General features: G+C 42.6%; 1 non-coding gene across 1 annotated transcript; it reads right to left on the bottom strand.

The window, feature by feature from the left end:
- Nucleotides 1-10,218: 10,218 nt before the first annotated feature.
- On the bottom strand, nt 10,219-10,299 carry LOC114495826. The gene has a single exon (XR_003684491.1). It is a non-coding gene; the product is annotated as a small nucleolar RNA SNORD55/SNORD39 (small nucleolar RNA).
- Between the last annotated feature and the right edge of the window lie 8,608 nt (nt 10,300-18,907).

Raw genomic sequence — 18,907 nt, 5'->3', positions numbered from 1 at the left:
AGCTCTGGCGGTTGCTTCGAACAGCGGTACACACTCAGGATTGCTAGGTCAAGTCTTGGGAGTCACAGAAGCAGAAGCCCTATGTCCTAGAGTGGTTGGGGGAGTTACTTGTATGTCCTGCTTGCTGTATTAAAACAAGTTGACATTTTTATCCTGTGCTAGTACTGAGATTTTCCTCCGCTGACTTACAAATCCTAGTATTGTAACTGACTGGACCAACACAAAAGTAGCGCATGTTTGTGAAAAGCGGTATTACCAAACTACAGTTTTTAGTCCTCTAATTCTATAAAATCTTGAAAGTTGTAGGGTTTTAATTTTTCTCACTGTTCTATGTTAGTTTTGGTTTCATAAGAAAAGGTACCACCTGGCCGGTGTAGCTCAGTGGATTGAGCGTGGACTGTGAACCAAAGGATGGCTGGTTCGATTCCCAATCAGGGCACATGCATGGGTTGCAGGTCAGATCCCAAATGGGGGGTGTGTGAGAGGCAACCACACACTGATGTTTCTCTCCCTCTCTTTCTCCTTCCCTTCTCCTCCCTCTGAAAAAATAAAATCTTTAAAAATAAAAAATAAAATGAATAAGCATGTCCTCAGGAGAGGATAAAAAATAAATAAATAAAAATACCACTTTCACATTTGGTTAAAAAAAAGGTACAGAAATTAGAGAGAGGTGTGTGTGCTGGTGGTGGCATTAAGGATTTAATAGGAACACTTGCATTGGTCCTACTGCATTCACACATCCATTAGTCCATTCTTTTATTTAAACAGGTTTGAGTGTTTAGCTCACTCTAGGCAAAGTGCTCAGCTGAGGGGTCCCCTCCATTCCTGTCTTCATCAAGTTTCCACCTCAGTGTCAAGGGCTCCTTTGGGGGAAAATAAGAACCCTAAGAGGAGAGAAAGAAATTAGGATCTAAGGCTCACATCTGTAGAGGGAAACCCCAGCCTGCTTAGGTATGGCAAATGACTAGTCCAATCGTGTTTAATGGGGATTCACAGACCGTCTGTGGATCAATCATACAAGGGTCCATGGAGCCAGTTAGTGATCTGAGTATTCTTCCTGGGAAACAGCCTATCCACGGAGTTCTTCAAAGTCTCTGAATAGCCTGTGATATTAAGAAGGTTGAGAACCACTGCGTTGCCAGTCTATGTTCATAACGCATGAATAATGATGACTCATTAATGGTGATACGTCAAATCCTTTCTTCCACACTCCACTGGGGAATGCTCACTCATTCTAGTAGCAGAATACAAGGAGATGCATTTAGAATGACAGATGATTGAGTAAGACGAGGGTTTTTAATCAGTCCTTTCTTGGCATAGTCTACTTTATTCTAACATTTGCCATTAATTATTAGAATTACTGATACTCAAAGAATATGAAAGAGATTGTGCTTATTAAAAAACAGTGAGAGATTTCTTTTGATTGAAATGTCAATAGTTTGAGTTTGGTGCAATGATCCCAGAGGTTAATGGCTGATGGGGTTTTTTTTCTATTTTTAAATTTAAAGCTGACACTTATTCAATATTTGTTAAACTTAGTTTCTTTAACAGTGATTTGATATTATTATACAACACCTTCTTCATGATATAGCAGAAGTTAAAAGATCTTTACAAATAGAAATGTGATGCCTTTGTCTCTAAATATTGATATGTCAGTGACCACAACTGTGTTTTTACTATAACGTTAAATGCACGCTTGACAATCTAAACTTTGTGTAACGTCAATACCACAAAGTATGTAAACCATATGGTGCAGATGTGGAGAAACCTAGTTAGTATATAAACAATACTTGGCACCATTAACAGTTTTATGGCATGCAATGTACATATTAACTTAAAAAATCCTAGTTTTGTGCATTAAAAGTGCCCTTGAAGTATTGTTGTATTGCTACTAGTAAAATTGACAGTCTCTAATTGAACATTTTTGAAAATACCATCTGCCCAGTATTGGGCTATAACCCAAAGCACACCATAAATATCCCAAGGTCCATACAGATATAAATAAATGGTGCATAAAAATAAATGAATGATGGAGTAGAGATACATATCTCATGTAGAAGAATTTCAAATAGTTTCTGTAGATGTTCCGCCATCCAGGAAGGGAGCACAACTCCCCACTCAGGGGTGGCTTAGCAGAACAACTTCCCTCCAGAGAGGACGGGATGGAAAGGGGGAAAGTGAAAGAGCGACCTCACAGTAGAGAAACCTGACCTCAAAGAAGTCCATGACCTCCGTCTAGGCATGGGAAAGCATCGGACAAGTTCTAGTTGAGTCAAAATGCCTCAGAACTATAAAAGACATGAAAACCAAGGGCAGTCTGGGAAACTGCACCAGTCAAGAGAAGACACAATAACTGAATGTGATACAGCATCCTGAATGGGATCCCAGAACCAGCAAAGGACACTGATTAAACTGGGCTCTAATGCCTTCATAGTTATGACCAATTCTCATGGAAGGAACAGCTTTGGATAGTCTTTCCATTCATTTTCCTGGAGATAACAAATTCTTTTAAAGATATGTTGGGGTAATTCTCATAAGGAGGGTTTTTTGGTCTGTCTTTATACTGCCATTATTTATTTTTTAAATTATGTTTTATTGATTATGCTATTACAGTTGTCTCCATTCCTCCCCTTTGCCCCTTTCCACCCAGCTCCCCCCAGCTCCCTCCAGCAATCCCCATCCTGTTGTCCACATCCATGGGTCATGCACATATGTTCTTTGGCTACTCTACTTCCTCTGTTGTATGTTACACCCCCATGACAACTCTGTAGCTACTATTTGGTGCTTCTTAATCCTTTCACCTTTTTGCCCATCTCCTCTAATCCCCACCTGGCAACTATCAAAATGTTCACTGTGCCTATGATTCTGTTTCCGTTCTGCTTGTTTGTTTGCTTTGCTTTTTAGATTCAACTGTTGATAGGTATGTATGTCTTGCCAATTTTGTTCATGTTTTACTTATTTTTTATTCTTTTTAGACAAGAACTATTAACATTTCATATAATGCTGGCTTGGTGGTGATGTACTTCTTTCATTTTTTCTTGTCTGGGAAGCTCTTTATCTGTCCTTTGATTATAAATGGTAGCTTCACTAGAAAGAGTAATCTTGGTTGTAGATCCCTGCTTTTCCTCGCTTTGAATATTTCTTGCCACTCCCTCCTAGCTTACAAAGTTTTCAAAGTTTACAAATCAGCTGACAGTCCTGTGGGAGCTCCCTTGTAGGTAACTAACTACTTTTCTCTTGCTACTTTTAGGATTCCCTCTTTGTCTTTAACCTTTGGCATCTTAATTATGATGTACCTTGGGGTGGGCCTCTTCGGGTTCATCTTGTTTGGGACTCTGTCCATCCTGGACTTGTGTCTATTTCCCTCACCAAGTTAGGGAAATTATCTGTCATTATTTTTTCAGACAGGTTTCCAATTTCTTGCCCTCTCTTTTCTCTTTCTGACACCCCGATGATGTGAATGTTGGTACACCTGAAATTGTCCCAGAGGCTCCTTAGACTATCCTTATTTTTTGGATTCTTTTTTCTCCGTGTTGATCTGATTGGTTGTTTTTTGCTTCCTTATATTTCAAATTGCTGATTTGATTCTCAGCTTCATCCACTCTACTATTGATTTCCTGTAAATTGTTCTTCATTTCAGTAGCGTATCCTTTTTTTAACTGGTTCCTTTTTATGGTTTCAATGTCATTTTTTATGCTGTTGAAGTTCTGTCTGAGTTCATCTGCTCTCCCTCTAAGTTCACTGAGCATCCTGATAACCCGTGTTTTAAACTCTGTATTTAGTAGCTTGTTTGTCTCCATTTGGTTTAGTTCTTTTTCTGGAGTTTTGTTCTGTTGTCTCATTTGGGCCATGTTTCTTTGTCTCCTCAATTTGGCAGCCTCCCTGATTTGTTTCTATAGTTATGTAGAGATGCTACATCTCCCAAGCTTGGTAGAGTGGCCTAATACAGTAGGTGTCTTGAAGGGTCCATTGGCACGGCCTCCTCTATTACCCAAGATGGTTACTCAAGGCACACCAACTGTGTGGGATGTGTACACCCTCTAGCTGTAGTTGAGCCTTGATTGCTGTTGGCAGGTCCAAGACCAGCCACCACCTGTGTTCTGTCCAGGGTCACACAGCATAAGCAGCAAAGCTACCTGCAGAGGGCTTCTTCTTGGCCTGGGCTTGGAGGTACCTAGGCAAGGCCGACCTCTGAACCAAGGTTGACTGCTGCTAGTTCTGGGCCTGGGGCAACTTAGTGAGAGGTATGTGGGTCACAGAAGCCAGGTGCTGCTTGTTTGAGAGAACTTAGGAAAATCTGAAGCATGAGCCAAGACAATCCATTTGTTTGGAAAAGCCACTGGAAAAAGCTTGGGTTTGCCTGAAAGTTGGGTGAGGCAAGGCCTCAGGGAATCACCAGGGTGGGACAAACAGCGTGAGCCAGGTTGGTGGAGTCTCAGATACAGACCTGCCTACCAGTTCGGTGGCTCTGTGGGGGGAGGGGGGCTCAGAAAAGGAACAATGGCCTCTGCCAGCACTTCTGTCTGGGAGAGCTACCACCCAGGTCCATCCTGATGCCGGGCAATTCAGTTCCTCCCATAAATCCCTGGTGCATTTTAATCTGCTTCTACAGTGCTGGAGCTCAGAGTGAGTGGTTCTGAGTAAGTCTGTGCATGGGCCCATTCAGAGGAACTTCCAGGGATTCCTATAGTTTGTGTCTTCCAAGGCCTCAATCCCCACGGTTCTTACAGACAGAAGCTATGGCAACTTCTCTCCCCACACTGGGACCTTCGGCCTGGGGACCTGTTGTGGGGTTGGGACCCTTCACTTCTGAGACTTCTCTCCTAATTTTTACCTGCCACACACAGGTGTGTCAGCAGCCCGTTCTGCATCTCCACCCCTCCTCCCAGTCTCAATGTAGTTTGCTCTCTAATTCTGTAGTTGTAAGACTGCCATTCAGTTCAATTTCTGACTTTTCTGAATGATGGTTGTTCTATAGTGTAGTTGTAATTCTGATGTGGTTGCGTGAGGAGGCGAGCGTGTCTGTGTACCTGTGCCACCATCTTCCATTCTCATAATTTCACACCAATAAATTTAATAAAATAAAAATAAGCAAATGGATAAATAAAAGTTAGCTATATATATTAGAGAACTTGACTCCATAGTAGGTGATAAAATATCAAATAGGGATCATTTGAAATATTTTAACTCCTCTTTTTAAAAAATTGTCCACCAGTGAACTTGGTTATAAAACACTGTCCTTAATGAAATGTACAAATTCTATGAAGTTACATGACGACGACATGTGAGAGTTTTAAGTTCTAGAAATTTAAATTTCAGAGGTCTTCGTATTATTATACCCTAGTCTTTTAAAATAAAAACACCAAATGGACTTCTAGGAGTAACAATTTTTTGGCTATTCTTACCACAATTTTAAGGATCCTACCTAAAACCTTTGGTAATGGACAATCTATCCACTCTTAAAGGGCATTCACCGTATCAGCCATCCAAGAAAAGCTCAATGTATTTATGCTTCTGTGCCCTTGGATGTTTTTGTAATAACCTAATTTCATGCCATATCAGGCAGACATTCTTCAAAAATCAGCTGCTCTCAGCCACAGAATGGCAGCATCACAATAAAAAAACCAACAGACCGTGTTCCAATTACAAATGCCATGGCAAGACGTCTCCTGGGAGCACATGCATGCTGCCACAGCCCCGGCTGCCCTGGCCAGGAGTGTGATGACCCTTTCCTTCACAACCCTTCCACGTGAGAGCAGAAGAGACACGTAGCAGGTGGAGGGAAATGAGGGCTGAGGCTGTGGGACCCGTGAGTCCCTTTGAGAGTGGGATCGGTGACACGAGAGACTCGGTTCCCGTGCAGAACTGGAAGGTGCCATCTGGCAGACTGTGACAAGGCGAAGCTCACCTTTGGAAATACGTATTAAAATGACTTACCATAACCAGTTATCACTGGGATGAAAAGGCTGTGATTTTGGTCTTGCCTTCCGTATAATTCCTTAAATAATCTGATGATTGCAGTGTTCTATCTAGTCGATCAAGGCATGAGAGCAAGGGTGCGTGTGGACATGCACAGACCCTCACCCACGCAGAACCGCCAGCACAGGCAACTTCTGATCCTCCAGGCTCCCTGCAAGCCCTTCAGTCCTCCCGCCTGAGGATGAGCCACTACAGTCGCAAGGGAGGGAGGGGGCCTGACTAATGGGCCAGGTTAGATTTACAGGTAAGGTATCAAGTGAAAACAGAAAGCTTTTCAGAGAGACACCTTAGTAAATGTTCAATGAGTACCTTCACATTGTTCATTCCATGCTACACTAGCACTCTCCCAGATCCCTCATTTTTAATAGTCTGGCAAATATTTTAAAAGGCTGCAGTGATGGGTTGACCTGCAACGGCTTGCCGCGCCCAGTTCCGGACTTTGAGAACACGCATGCACACACGCAAGCCCGTGCTCTGCCCATTTGCGGTAGCTTCCTTGCTCCAGTCACGTGATTTCCTAGCTCATCCTCATGTCCACTCTTCTATTCATTGCAATTCTTCTTTTTTACTCTTCTCGTATTACTTTTTATTCTGATTTTACTTGCACCTTCTAAATTGTAAGCCATTTTATGTTCTTGTAGAAATAGGCACAACGTGAATCGGTACCCGTGTGCCTGAGCGAATGATGCAAACAGGGAAGAACCAAGAATGTATCCTGTGTCCCTCACTATTAAAGGAGAGTCTGGTCTCTCCTTTTATGATTTATTCTAACATTTAGTAACGCCCCATGAACTGGACACTTTCTTACACAGCTGTATTATGATAAATCCAGTTTTTGTGTTTGTAAACAGAATCATCCTTTAAGTGCATTGGGGATGGGCTCACCAAAGTTAAAGGAAGTGCTAGGGAATGTTTCAGTATTGATCCTAACTCCCTGCAAAAGCAGACTCACAATTTCAAATGTTTGCACAGAGAGTTCAAGTCAAAACAGCCATAAGGAAAGTCTGTGCTATTTGGGGGGCAGGGTGGTTGGTTGTAAGCAACAGCAATTAATCCCATCCAAATGTGACATAGCATTATAATGATCTCTTAGGATCTAGTTTCCTCTTCTTGCTTTAACAATAGGAGTGGTCCCTGTCCTGACTTGTATTAAGGCACAAAGCATCCCAGCTAGTGACTATTTCCTGCCCTCCCTTGTAGCTGAATGGTCATACGACTAAATTCTCAAAAAGCAAATGCAAAGTAGTAAATGATCCTTGAAACATCTACATCCCTTCTTTACAAAGAAATGGCTTGCCTTCCCCTATAATCTCCTCCCGCTTCCACAAGGTAGAATAAGGACGTGGTGGTGGCGATCCAGCTCCAAATACGGAGACTAGACCAAGATGTGAACATTGAGACAGGATTCTGATTCCCTCCAAGAGGCTGGTGAGATGAGTTGACTGGCAGCTCTGAATTAACATACGTCTTAACTCTTACGTGACCAAAAAAAATCCTACTTGTGAGATTCTTTGTTACAGTAGCTTCATTTGTATTGTACGTGACATGTTAATAAGATTTATTGAAACCTATTTACTGAATAGATTTATTGAAATTATATTGGGTAATTCATAAAATGATTAGTAATCTTCAAAACAGTCTTGGGAAATAGTAATTAAAAGATATAGGACAAGCCCTGGCTGGTGTAGCTCAGTGGATTGAGCACGGGCTGCGAACCAAAGTGTCGCAGGTTCAATTCCCAGTCAGGGCACATGCCTGGGTTGCAGGCCACAGCCCCCAGCAACTGCACATTGATGTTTCTCTCTCTCTCTCTCTCTCTCTCGCTCTCTCTCTCTCTCTCTATCTATCTATCTCCCTCCCTTCCCTCTCTAAAAATAAATAGATAAAATCTTTAAAAAATATATAGGACACAACCAAAATTCCCCCACAAGATGATGAGGCCATTCCTTTCTTTTGAACGCAGGAATCTGTGGCAGCCAACCACAAATGCTTCCAGAACAACCTCAGGTTTTAATCATTCTTCTACAACCCACCATTTAGATGCCAGGCAGAGAGGAATGACAAATGTCCCCACCGTCTCCCTCTAGACATGGAATAATCCCACACGTCATTTTCCTCATGCTTATGCTTTAAAAAACCTCACTAAAATTCAGCTATCACTTATACAACTTAGAATACATTCCCCTTCTTCCCAAGAAGAAGAAATTACAGCTCCATGAGCCTCTGCATCTCCCTTCAACTCCAGCCGCCTCTTCCCCTTTGGAAGGGATGACCATCTCTTTTCTGCCTAGGGGGCAATCCCATGATGTCATGAACTATGAACTAAGTGGTCCCATTCTTTTTCATAGTAAATCTGATATGAATAGAAGGAGTTGAACTAAAAAGGAAATTAGTTAAATGTACAAATACCTACTTCACACACCAAGGAAGGAAATATGGGCTTATGTTTCAGTCCTCATAGCACAAGTATCCCAAGGCCACAGCGACTATAAAAATTTCTAGCCTCCAGGACCCATCCCATGTCCCCATTGATTTGAAACAATGACTGATGGTCAGAATGTCTACCTAGGACAAAGCTGGGTGGTTTATGTTACCTCAAAGAAATGTTGTCATTTGTACCCTAATCTCTAGTAGCTGTTCTTCAGCAGCCCTGGGGGAAAAATCATTAGCTACCTGCCAAGTCCCAAGGGCTCTGTTGACTTGTTCTAATAAGGAGACCACATATGGAGCAGCGGCTGTAATTGGTGTCATCCTCTGATTAAACTTACAATTACTGATGGGCTCGGGACGGCCCATCCATCTTCTTCACCGGTCAGGCTGGAAAGTTAAATGGCCACGTGCATGTGATTCCCACACAGGTGCTTTTCAACTTTTGCAATATGGAGTTTCCCTCCACACCTAGATCATAATAGTTTGTCCCCACTGAAAATGTTTATTTTTGCTTCTGTGTTTGACGTACTGTTAAATCTTACATAAAAGTTGTAAGACGAGCACAAAAATCCTCTGATGCCCTTTACCCAACATCGTTTTACTCTTTCCTTTTCCATCATCCCTCTTTCTCCTTCTTTCTCCTCACTATTGTCTGTCTCTTACTACTATTTATTTCTTAACCATTTAAAAGGAAATTGCACACTGGATACCCCAGACCCCTAGATACTACAGTGTACATTTTCTTACAATATAGAATTTTGCTAAATATCCATGGAAATTTTATCCACATCAAGGAATTAACGTGAATGAGACATTGTCTAATTTCACAGACAGCAGCAGATCTTGCCCGTCCTACAATCAAGTCCTTCATGGTAAAAACAAACAGATAACAAAAGAACAGATCAGTTACTTCACAGAGTGTAATTCGTGTGTGTTTGATGGTTCCTTATGGTTAGATTCCAGTTACGCTTTGTTGGCAGGAAAACAATAGAAACAAGATTGTCTTTTTAGTGCCTAACATCAGGAGGTACATGCTGTTGATTAGTCCAATTACGGGCAATGCTAATTTTTTTAGAACGATAAACACCTTTATTCCATGAGCTAAGACAGGAGGGAGGAGGATTTATTTGCTTTTGGGGCCTTGATTTTCCCCAGCTCCGTGCCCCCCAGCACACAGCCATCTGTGCAGCCACGTTGGCCTGGTCTTGACGCGAAGCGTGCAAGAAGCTTGCCCTGCTGGAAGCGTTCCTTTAGAAGACTGCTGATCTTGGCGTTGCTTTTCCTTTCATCATATTTCTTCTGAATTTTCTTTGATCTTTTCTTTGTTTCAAGTCTCTTCCTTCTCAGGAATCAGCTTGGCCCTTGTCTCGTGGCCCAGGGAAATGCCTGGTGGGACTCACAGCACTGTTGGTGGGGTACGCTCTCAATGATCACAATGCTGTTCTCTACAAGGGGCTTGGTGTGGACAAGTTCATTGTCAGATGCATATAGACCACGTCAATAATCCATGCTATGCTCGTATGACCCCAGGAGCCTCAAGAGAAGCTGCAGCTTTCGGCCTTGAAGTACGGTACTTATTGCTGGCTCCCCTACACTCGGTGTGTGATGAAGGCCGGTCTCAGGGTTGGAAGCGGGGCATCCCAGCTCATTTTTTGCTTTGTGTGGTAGGGTTTTCTCTCGCCCCAGGTCTTGCGGTGCTTGTGCCAGTTGTCTTGAGAGATGCCTGTATGTGGGAGTTGGGGACAGACCATCGAGCTACTTGGATGCAGGACCTGCCCTCCCAGCTCCAGAACCCCACACTGGGCAGGCGGCACACTCAGCTCTTCAAGGCTGGCTTCCCCAGTGAGCACTCAGGAGTTTACAGCAGTGCCACGATGTCATCATCACACGTGGTGCAGCCCACACCCTTTCCCACCACAGCCATTGTTGTTACCCTCGCAGCCCCATCAGCAGCCCAACAGCAATGTTAATTTTGACTATTTGGTCCTAACACGTGACCTAACCTGGACGATGTTTCCTGTGTGCTTGGGATGAGTGTGTGTTCTGTTGCTGATGGATGGAATGTTTATAAATGCCTGTTAAGTCCATCCACTCTAATGTGTATTTTAATACCTGTGTTTCCTTATTGATTTTTGTCTAGATGGTCTATCCTTTGTAGGGGATTGAATCCCCTGCTATTTTCAAAATGTTGTCATTTTCTTCCTTCAGGTTGGCTAATATTTGCTTTATGTATTTAGGTGTTCCTATGTTGGGTGCATAGATATTTATAAATGCTATATCCTCTTGTTGGATTGACCTTTTAATCATTTTAAAATGACTTTCTTTGTCTCTTCTTACAGTCTTGGGCTTAAAGTTTATTTTGTCTGATGTAAGGATAGCTACCCCCGCTTTCTTTTAAAAATATTTATTATTATTCAATTATAGTTGTCCCACATTTTCCCCCATTTCTCTCTCCTGCCCTGCCCACCCTCCCCACCCCCTACAGTCAGTCCCCACCCCACTGTCCATGCTCATGGGTCCTGACACATGTTCTTTGACCTGCCCCTTCCCCTACTTTCCCCCATTATCCTCCTCCTTCTTCCCCTCTGGCCCCTGTCAGTTTGTTCTTTATTTGCATGTCTCTGGTTCCATGTTGCTTGCATGTTTGTTTTGTAGATTAGGTTCTACTTTTAGTGAGGTCATATGGTATTTGCCTTTCACTGCCTGGCTTCTTTCACTCAGCATAAGTCTCTCCAGCTCCATCCATGCTGTCATGAAGGGTGGGAGTTCCTTCTTTCTTCCCGCTGTGCAGTATTCCATTTAGAATATCTTCTTCTATCCATTTACTTTCAATCTCTGTGTGTCTTTTGATTCATTGTAAGCATATTTTCTTTTCCATTATTCAGGACATTATATCTTCCTTAAAATACTTGCTTACTAATTCTACAATCTGAGTCATCTCAAGTGTGGTCTTCATTGACTGTTTTTCTTTGGATAAGGAGTTCTATTTTCCTAGTTCTTCATATGCCCGCTAATGTGGGGCATTACTACTGTTATGTCAAGGAGATTCTCAGTTGTTATTTTGCTGATGAATGTTCATTTTCTAGGTTTATTTATTTGTTTGTTTGTTTGTTTTAGCAAACATCTAACTTGGTTGGACTTCAACTGCAAAGTCATTCTTGGAAATCAGCTCTAACCTCAGAGAAAAACTTTTTTAGCTAAGGTGTTTTGAGCCTACTTCAGTAACGCATGGCACCCAAATCATCCAGGGATGGAGGCAGGCATGAGTCAAATATTCCCTGTCTCGCTTGTTCTTCTTTGGAAATATTTCTTCTTCTCCAGTGCCTTGGTTTTTCCCAGTCTACATTTTCTGGTCTCTTTAGCCAAAAAGACTGTGACTTTTCCACCAATGCCCCAGTAAGTACACCTTCCCCAAACTTCAAAAAAAAATCATCGAGAACTCACACTGTCTAACTCTCCCTCCTGCTTCCAAGCACGGACTCCATAAAATCTGCCTGCTTCTGTTCTCTCTCCAGCAACCACCCTTTGCATTTTTTTTCAGATTTTATAGTTATTATCCACAGAAGAGTTCATCTGGCTGAGCTTTCTTAGCAATCCTGAAAGTACAGATAACAAATTATACTTTCAAATACTATTTTTATTTCATGATTCTTGTTTTTCAATCTTTAGAACTCCAACTACACACTTGATATTTGTTTTCTTTGTCTTTCATTTTCACCACTGTCTTTCTGACCCTGTCTAATTTTTTTAATCTAATTTTTACTATTATCTTTGTTTTCCTGTTTTTCTCACATGCTCCTCCTGCTGTTTTCAATTATAGTTATTCTTTCTTAGGCCACTGGTAATTTAATCTCGATTTCTGATATTATGCTATCTTTTTAAATTTCCTGAGTTTAATACATGCTAACTTGTTAGGAAAATTGAATAAGGAGCTATTTCTCTCTATCATGGAGATCTCATTTTTTTTGTTTGTTTGTCTTTTGTTTGAGTTAAACAAATCAAATAGCAGCTTAGGGAGTTACCTCTAATGTCAGTCCCCGGGACTCAACGATCAGAAAGTCATAATCAAAGCTTACTCTGAAGCCCTGGCTGGCATAGCTCAGTGGATTGAATGCGGGCTGCGAACCAAAGTGTCGCAGGTTCGAGTCCCAGTCAGGGCACATGCCTGGGTTGCAGGCCACAACCTCCAGCAAACGCACATTGATGTTTCTCTCTCTCTCTCTCTCCCTCCCTTCCCTCTCTAAAATCAATCAATCAATCTTTTAAAAAGCTCACTCTGAGTCAGGACCTTTTGTACCTTCTCCACGATGCTCCCAATGAGTAGGTGCCCTTTGCGGTGCCTGGCATCCTACATGCTTTCACAGCACTGGAATCCAAGTGTCCTTCTCTGTGTCACCGGCTCCGCCCCCCCGCGCACCCCTCCCCCCGCCAAAACATGGGCTAACCGAGAGCACGGTAGTCCCTCCTTTCCACAGTTCCTCCCTCCATAGCTTCAATCACCCTTGCCCAGCCTCAGTCCAAAAATATCACATGGCAAGTTCCAGAAACAAACAATTCCTATGTTTAAAACTGCACCACTCTGAGTAGCGAGGCAGAACCTCACACTGTCCCACTCCATCCTGCCCTGGATGTGAATCGGCCCTTTGTCCAGCGCCTCCGCTCTGTCCAGGCCACCTGCCCATCAGTCACTGCGTGGGTGTCTCACTCATCAGACCAGCTGTCCAGGGATCACAGTGCTCATCAAGTCAGCCGTGTTTTACCTAAGAATGGCCCCGAAGTGCAAGAGCAATGATGATGGCAATTCAGATGTGCTGAAGAGAATCCATAATGTGTTCCCTTTACATAAACGGCATGCGTGTACAGAAAACAAACCATTATTTGAAAGGTTCAGTGCTATCTGCAGTTTTAGGCATCTACCTCTATCCCATGGATAAGGTGGGGCTACTGTACCACGAAGATATTACTCAGAAATGCTGGTGCTTCCCTCACAAATCACAGTTTAAGGCTTTAGGAAGGGCAACCCTTCTCTGCCTTCCTGTCCACTATAGGTGGAAAGTGGGCGGTGAATGGGTGGCACACGGTAAATTCACTCCATCACAATCCCCCTCTGTGCTATGCAGAGGAATAGCATCGCTTCTCCCGTTCCATTCAAAGCCTCCTCTTCTCTTCCAGCATATTGAATCCAGAATCTGTTCTGCCTTCCAGATTTCAAAAGAAATGAGTCTGATCTATATTTATATTTTTCCTATTTGTTGTCACACCCTTGGAATCCTTTCCCACTCATACTGCTCAGAATTTTTTGTGACAACACATTAACAAAGAGCTGTCATTCTCTTTGTGTGAGAGACCTCTTCAGACCCACAGGAAGGTGCAATCTGACCCTACCTAAAGTTTGTACAAAACAAGAGGTGAGAGGGGAAGGGGGAAAATTGATGTCCTTTTGAAAAACAGGCGAGGGAGACATGGTGTTTAGACAAGGAAAATGAACTTGTTTCAGGTGCAAAGCAGGCACAGCAGACTGGGGAGGCTTAGAGAGGTGGAATTCTTTCAAATGTTACCACAGGAACAACCACTCCTATTCTCAGATGCCCATTCCTTCTTAGTCAGTGTTCTACGCAATTTGGAAACATTGTATATTTAACTAATGTGATGCAGCAAAGCATAGAATCCTCTCCATCTTTGCTTTGCAGCTCATGACCTCAGCGCTGCAGGTATAAAATGTACAAAACATATTATTTTAGCAGTCACATAAAGTTTTTGGTTTTTAGTTTGTGTCTTGAGACAAAAAATATAAGGAGTTGAGCTTATTGTTCCTTCTAAAGTTCCCCAGTGCTATTGGATAGGAGCACCCCACCTTGCATTCTCTGAATGATGCATGTTCTCTATGCTACTCTGCAGCAGTAGTCACTCAGTGGGGACTGCATTCCAGGTCAAACAGACAATTTAACAATTCATGTTGCAGCGATATGGCATAGGCTGCCGGGTTTCTGTTGTTTAATATATGGGAAGACACTAGATTTCCATTGCCTTCAGCTCTGTGCAAACCAGATAACAATCTGAGATTTCCCCAAACTCTGTAAAGAAACACAGTTCACTCCCTTAATAGTCTCTGTATTATACAGCAAGGTACATTGTTATAAAAAATAAGAAATACATACTAATTTCAGCAGAAAAGACTTCAGTTAGAAAGATGAGAGGAACTCATGTGTGGTCAATTTCTTTATTGTCCTCAATTCTTCGCCCTTCTCTGAATACATAGCCTTAGACTTTGCAGGATCCACTTCCTGGGGCTTTGCTGTTCGGTCCACAACAGGCAGTGTATATTTCCTGCCTTATTGATACGGGACTTAACCATGTGACTTGTTTCAGCCAATGGCATGTTAGCAGATGTTTGTAATGTGCTTGCTCAGTTGGGCCTGCTGCTGCACATTCTTGCCTTTCACCATCACATGCAAATGCCTCCAAGAGTTGCCTGCTCAGTGGAGAATGAGGAAAATGTGGACCAGACTTGGATGTAATCTTAGCTTGGATCCATGCCCCTTTAAGTCCAGCCTAGAGGAGCCAATCCCCTATCGACCTGCATGCATAGGCATTTGAAACAAATGTTTATGTTAAATACCATTGAGAGGGTTTATTTTGGGGTGGGTAGGGGCAGAGAATTGTCATGAAGAATTATTGTGGATATAGTTGAGAGACCCATCCTAGAGTCATTATAATGACAAGAAAATCGAGCTGGGGAATACAGACAAGAGCCAAAGGGAGCTAGGAATGGCCAAGTCTCCACTACAGAGGCTATGCAGGATGCTACTACCGATGCCATTATTATCTGGAGACTGGCTGCTGTCCCACCATATCCCATAATCCCCAGGCACACGCTGTACCATTATTCCTAGCACAGCCCCAGAAGACAATCCCCGGCGACCTCCGCTCCCATTCACCACTTCGCTCACGCATGTCCACAACCCCAGCTGGAGCATTTCATCAGCCGACCAAGGGCGCGTCTCCACTTTAATGCTAAGAAGTTGGGAGAAGAAATATCTGCCTCCCTGTGGCTTGTCCCAGCTTTGTGATCCTGCCAAATATGAAAGCCACTTAAATTCTGGGTAGCCAAAACATAACAGACATTCATTGCATGTCTCTGCCTGAAGGGAAATGGAGATGCAATGGAGTCCACAGTTCCACTTTCAGTCCGGACTATATCTAAATACAAAAGCCACAGTAGTAGCTGAGCTGCAGTAGTAGCTGAGATGCAAACACTGTGTTAAAGGCATGATACACACTTCTATTATGGATAATCTATCTGTCTATAGACATGAGAAAAATGAGGTCTCAGAAAGGTTAAGCAACCTACTCACATTCACACAGCTCGAAACTGTGGTGGAGCCGGGACAGCCACCAGGCTGGTCGGATTACCGCGGTGGCACACTGTTCCCCCAGTGTTAGAGAGGCATTTCCGGGAAACAATGCACCCTCTATTTTTTTTTTTTAGACTAAGAGATTTAATGACTCCATACACATCATCAATATCCCACCCTCAGTCGTAATTCACAGCTAATTTTTCATTTTAATTGTCTTCATGCTATAGTCTAAGCCAAGTTGTTTGTTTATTTATTTTTGTGTTCTGTTCCCAGAGGAATTGGGAAATAACTTTGTTCCCAAGTACACAAAAACCTTTTATTAAGCTTTCTAGATGCTATTTTATCCACAGTCTCACAACTTTTTCTCTGTTTTCAGTTGAAAAAATGCTATTTCTTTATTTTATTTCTTTTAATTTACCTGGAAGAGATAGACTGTTAATGTTTTTGTAGAGTGAGAAATAAATTTCCATTTTGCTCAAGCCTTGATGACCCATGGGGGTTTCTTGAGGTTGGTAATGTGTGTGTGTGTGTGTGTGTGTGTGTGCGCGCCACCCAAATGTTGCTATGTTGGTGTTAATAGTGTCTGGGAAGCCTGCCCATTAGTTACAAATGTCTTCTCTATCAATACCTGGACACTCTGCAGAGGGACAGGAATCATGATGGAGAGGAGGGTGGACCAGGGCACCAGAGCCACGTGGCTAAAAGACTCGCACGGCCATCAACCAGCCTTGTGTCATTAGCCATGCACTCAAATTATGTGACATTTACTCCATTGCTTACATAATGGAATGAAAAAGAAACAATCTTGCATGTATCTCAGAGCCTACGGCCAAGTGGGTACTCAACGGTGGCAACTTTCATTCGTATTGCTGTTGCTTTGGCATTATTATCGTTGTTGCTTTGCAATGGTGATGCAAATAGCTGTGGGTATTCCAGACGGGCTCAGTGGAGCCCACTCCTCAGGATTTCTCTCCCTGAAAATGAGCAATATTATCCCCGATAATATTGAAAATATAAATATTTTTTCAAGCAGCTAAGATTCTACTAAAGAATAATAGTCATATCTATGCCCAAATTGTAAAGCTCGCTGTCCCAGGAGATGGTCCTTAAGGTAGCTTCAGGAATGAGGTATTAATGTGAGCATTATTCGAGCTATCCGTGCTGCAGTTCTCCTGTTACCATCAAATAGTTGCATAGGTTAAAGCCACTAGGAACCTACCTGGAATCTAATAAAAGCCAAGTCCAGAGTTCATATCCTCCCACTTGCCTCACTTCTATAATCTTTTCTGCTCTTAAAGCAGAAACTCTATTTTAAAAGATTCTTTGTAATGGAACCACTGAGGAGTGGCCCGTAGGAATGAGTTGACAATGCCTGGGCAGGGACGTTTGAGGAGAAACCAGGGAGGAAAACACTCACATGTGTTGGCCAGAACTATTTTCACATGTATTACTTTCATTTTCTTTAACACTTGAAGCATGAAAAATATGGTGGCTTCAGGACCTGAAGTCAATATATTTTCAACAACTCTATAAATCATCCTTCAGACAACCCATCAAATTAAATAATGGAATTACCATGTAAATAAGGAGCCAGATGAGTCAAGATGTTTTATAGCTGAGGGAAGATCGGGTCATATCATGGAAATATAGAAAGTCAACTTTATGTAGGGTTGGGATTTCTCCTTTCTAAGTTATTACCTTACACTCTGACTGCCAAGTCTCAAAGAGGCAAGAAATTAATGATCTCAGTTTGAACTGAGGGACGGTTTTCCTTTGAATTTTATGACCCCTCATCGGCCGGCCGCACGGCAGGAAGTGAGATCATTTGTATTCGCGGAGACGGGCAGGATCCCATGCAGACAGGGTGCCATGCTGTAGGCAGGAAGAAAAAGCACCACGTCCTGTTACACGCGCCAGGTCTGCTAGGTGACTTGACCCATTCTAGAAGTGAGCAGTAGAAACAACTGTAATACCATCAAGAGCAGAGTGTATTAGGCACCCTAGCTGAGTAAATGCCACTAAGTAATACTAAAGTATGTGGGTAGGATAGGGACAAAAAGAAAATGTTATTATTGGATGATAAATAAGCTAATCGGCTGAAGAACTTCCAAAGGAGTCCAGGACTCTAGGTGACTTGTACCCCAAAAATAACCAAAGAGAGAGTTATTTAAATAAAGGAAGATTTTTTTTTAACCTGGAAAACATTATTACTTGTATTATATGTTACTACATATTTTCTAGTCCTATTTTTAATATCGAGTGATGTGGAGTAGAAAAGATGCTCTACTCCTATTTTTAATATTGAGTGATGTGGAGTAGAAAAGATGGTCTCCGAGCCCATTTGTTTATTTTCTTCTGTCATGTAAGTAACGGAGTTCAACTGTGCACCAAACGAAACACAGTTATTTTCCTCCAACACGCATTCCATTAGGCATCTGGAAAACATTTGAGGTCATGCTCCATGATCCTCAGATGAAAGAATTGATAATAATGAGAAATGATAGTGTTCCTCCAAGGAATGAAAAGATTTGAAAATGAGTTTTTATCTTCTTTCCTAGATGCATTTTCCAGTCCTTGTTGAAGGCCACGCAAACGGGCTCAGGACTCAACAACAGAGCACGCACATACGTGAGGTGGGCTGGGGCTCACGCAATCCATCAAATAACCACACGTAACCAGAGACTTCAGAAAAGTGTTCAGACGCTCCCCTTACTCACGGCATTTTATTCCCTGTGCTTTGGTGCCACCTTTCAGGAGGCAATTTTGGTACTTCCATTACCACCTGGAATTACAGGGCCAGACGTCAATGACTTAACAGCCCATTCTCCTATGGCCAGACCTATCGGTCAAGTGTCCCATCGCTCATGGAGCCGGAGGAGGATGGGGCGGGGCTCTCCTCACCTGTCCATCATGGGACTCTTTCTTGCACACTCACTATTGGACAGTGCTCAACTCCCAGTTGTCCGTGGATAAATTACATTAATTCAAATGGTGAAATGGTCCCTTTAGTTTTTGCTACCTTCTCTCTGGAGTCTTGGCCCATGCTGGGTTCATTTTCTACCCTCTGTGCCTGCCTGGCTCCCTGAGACAGGTTTGTGTCCATCCATTCCCCCAGTCCCTCCCTGCTTTTTGAACAATGG

The sequence above is a fragment of the Phyllostomus discolor genome, chromosome 4 (genome assembly GCF_004126475.2).
Source record: "Phyllostomus discolor isolate MPI-MPIP mPhyDis1 chromosome 4, mPhyDis1.pri.v3, whole genome shotgun sequence".
NCBI classification, from domain to species: domain Eukaryota; kingdom Metazoa; phylum Chordata; class Mammalia; order Chiroptera; family Phyllostomidae; genus Phyllostomus; species Phyllostomus discolor.
This window is presented reverse-complemented; position numbering and strand designations above follow the sequence as displayed.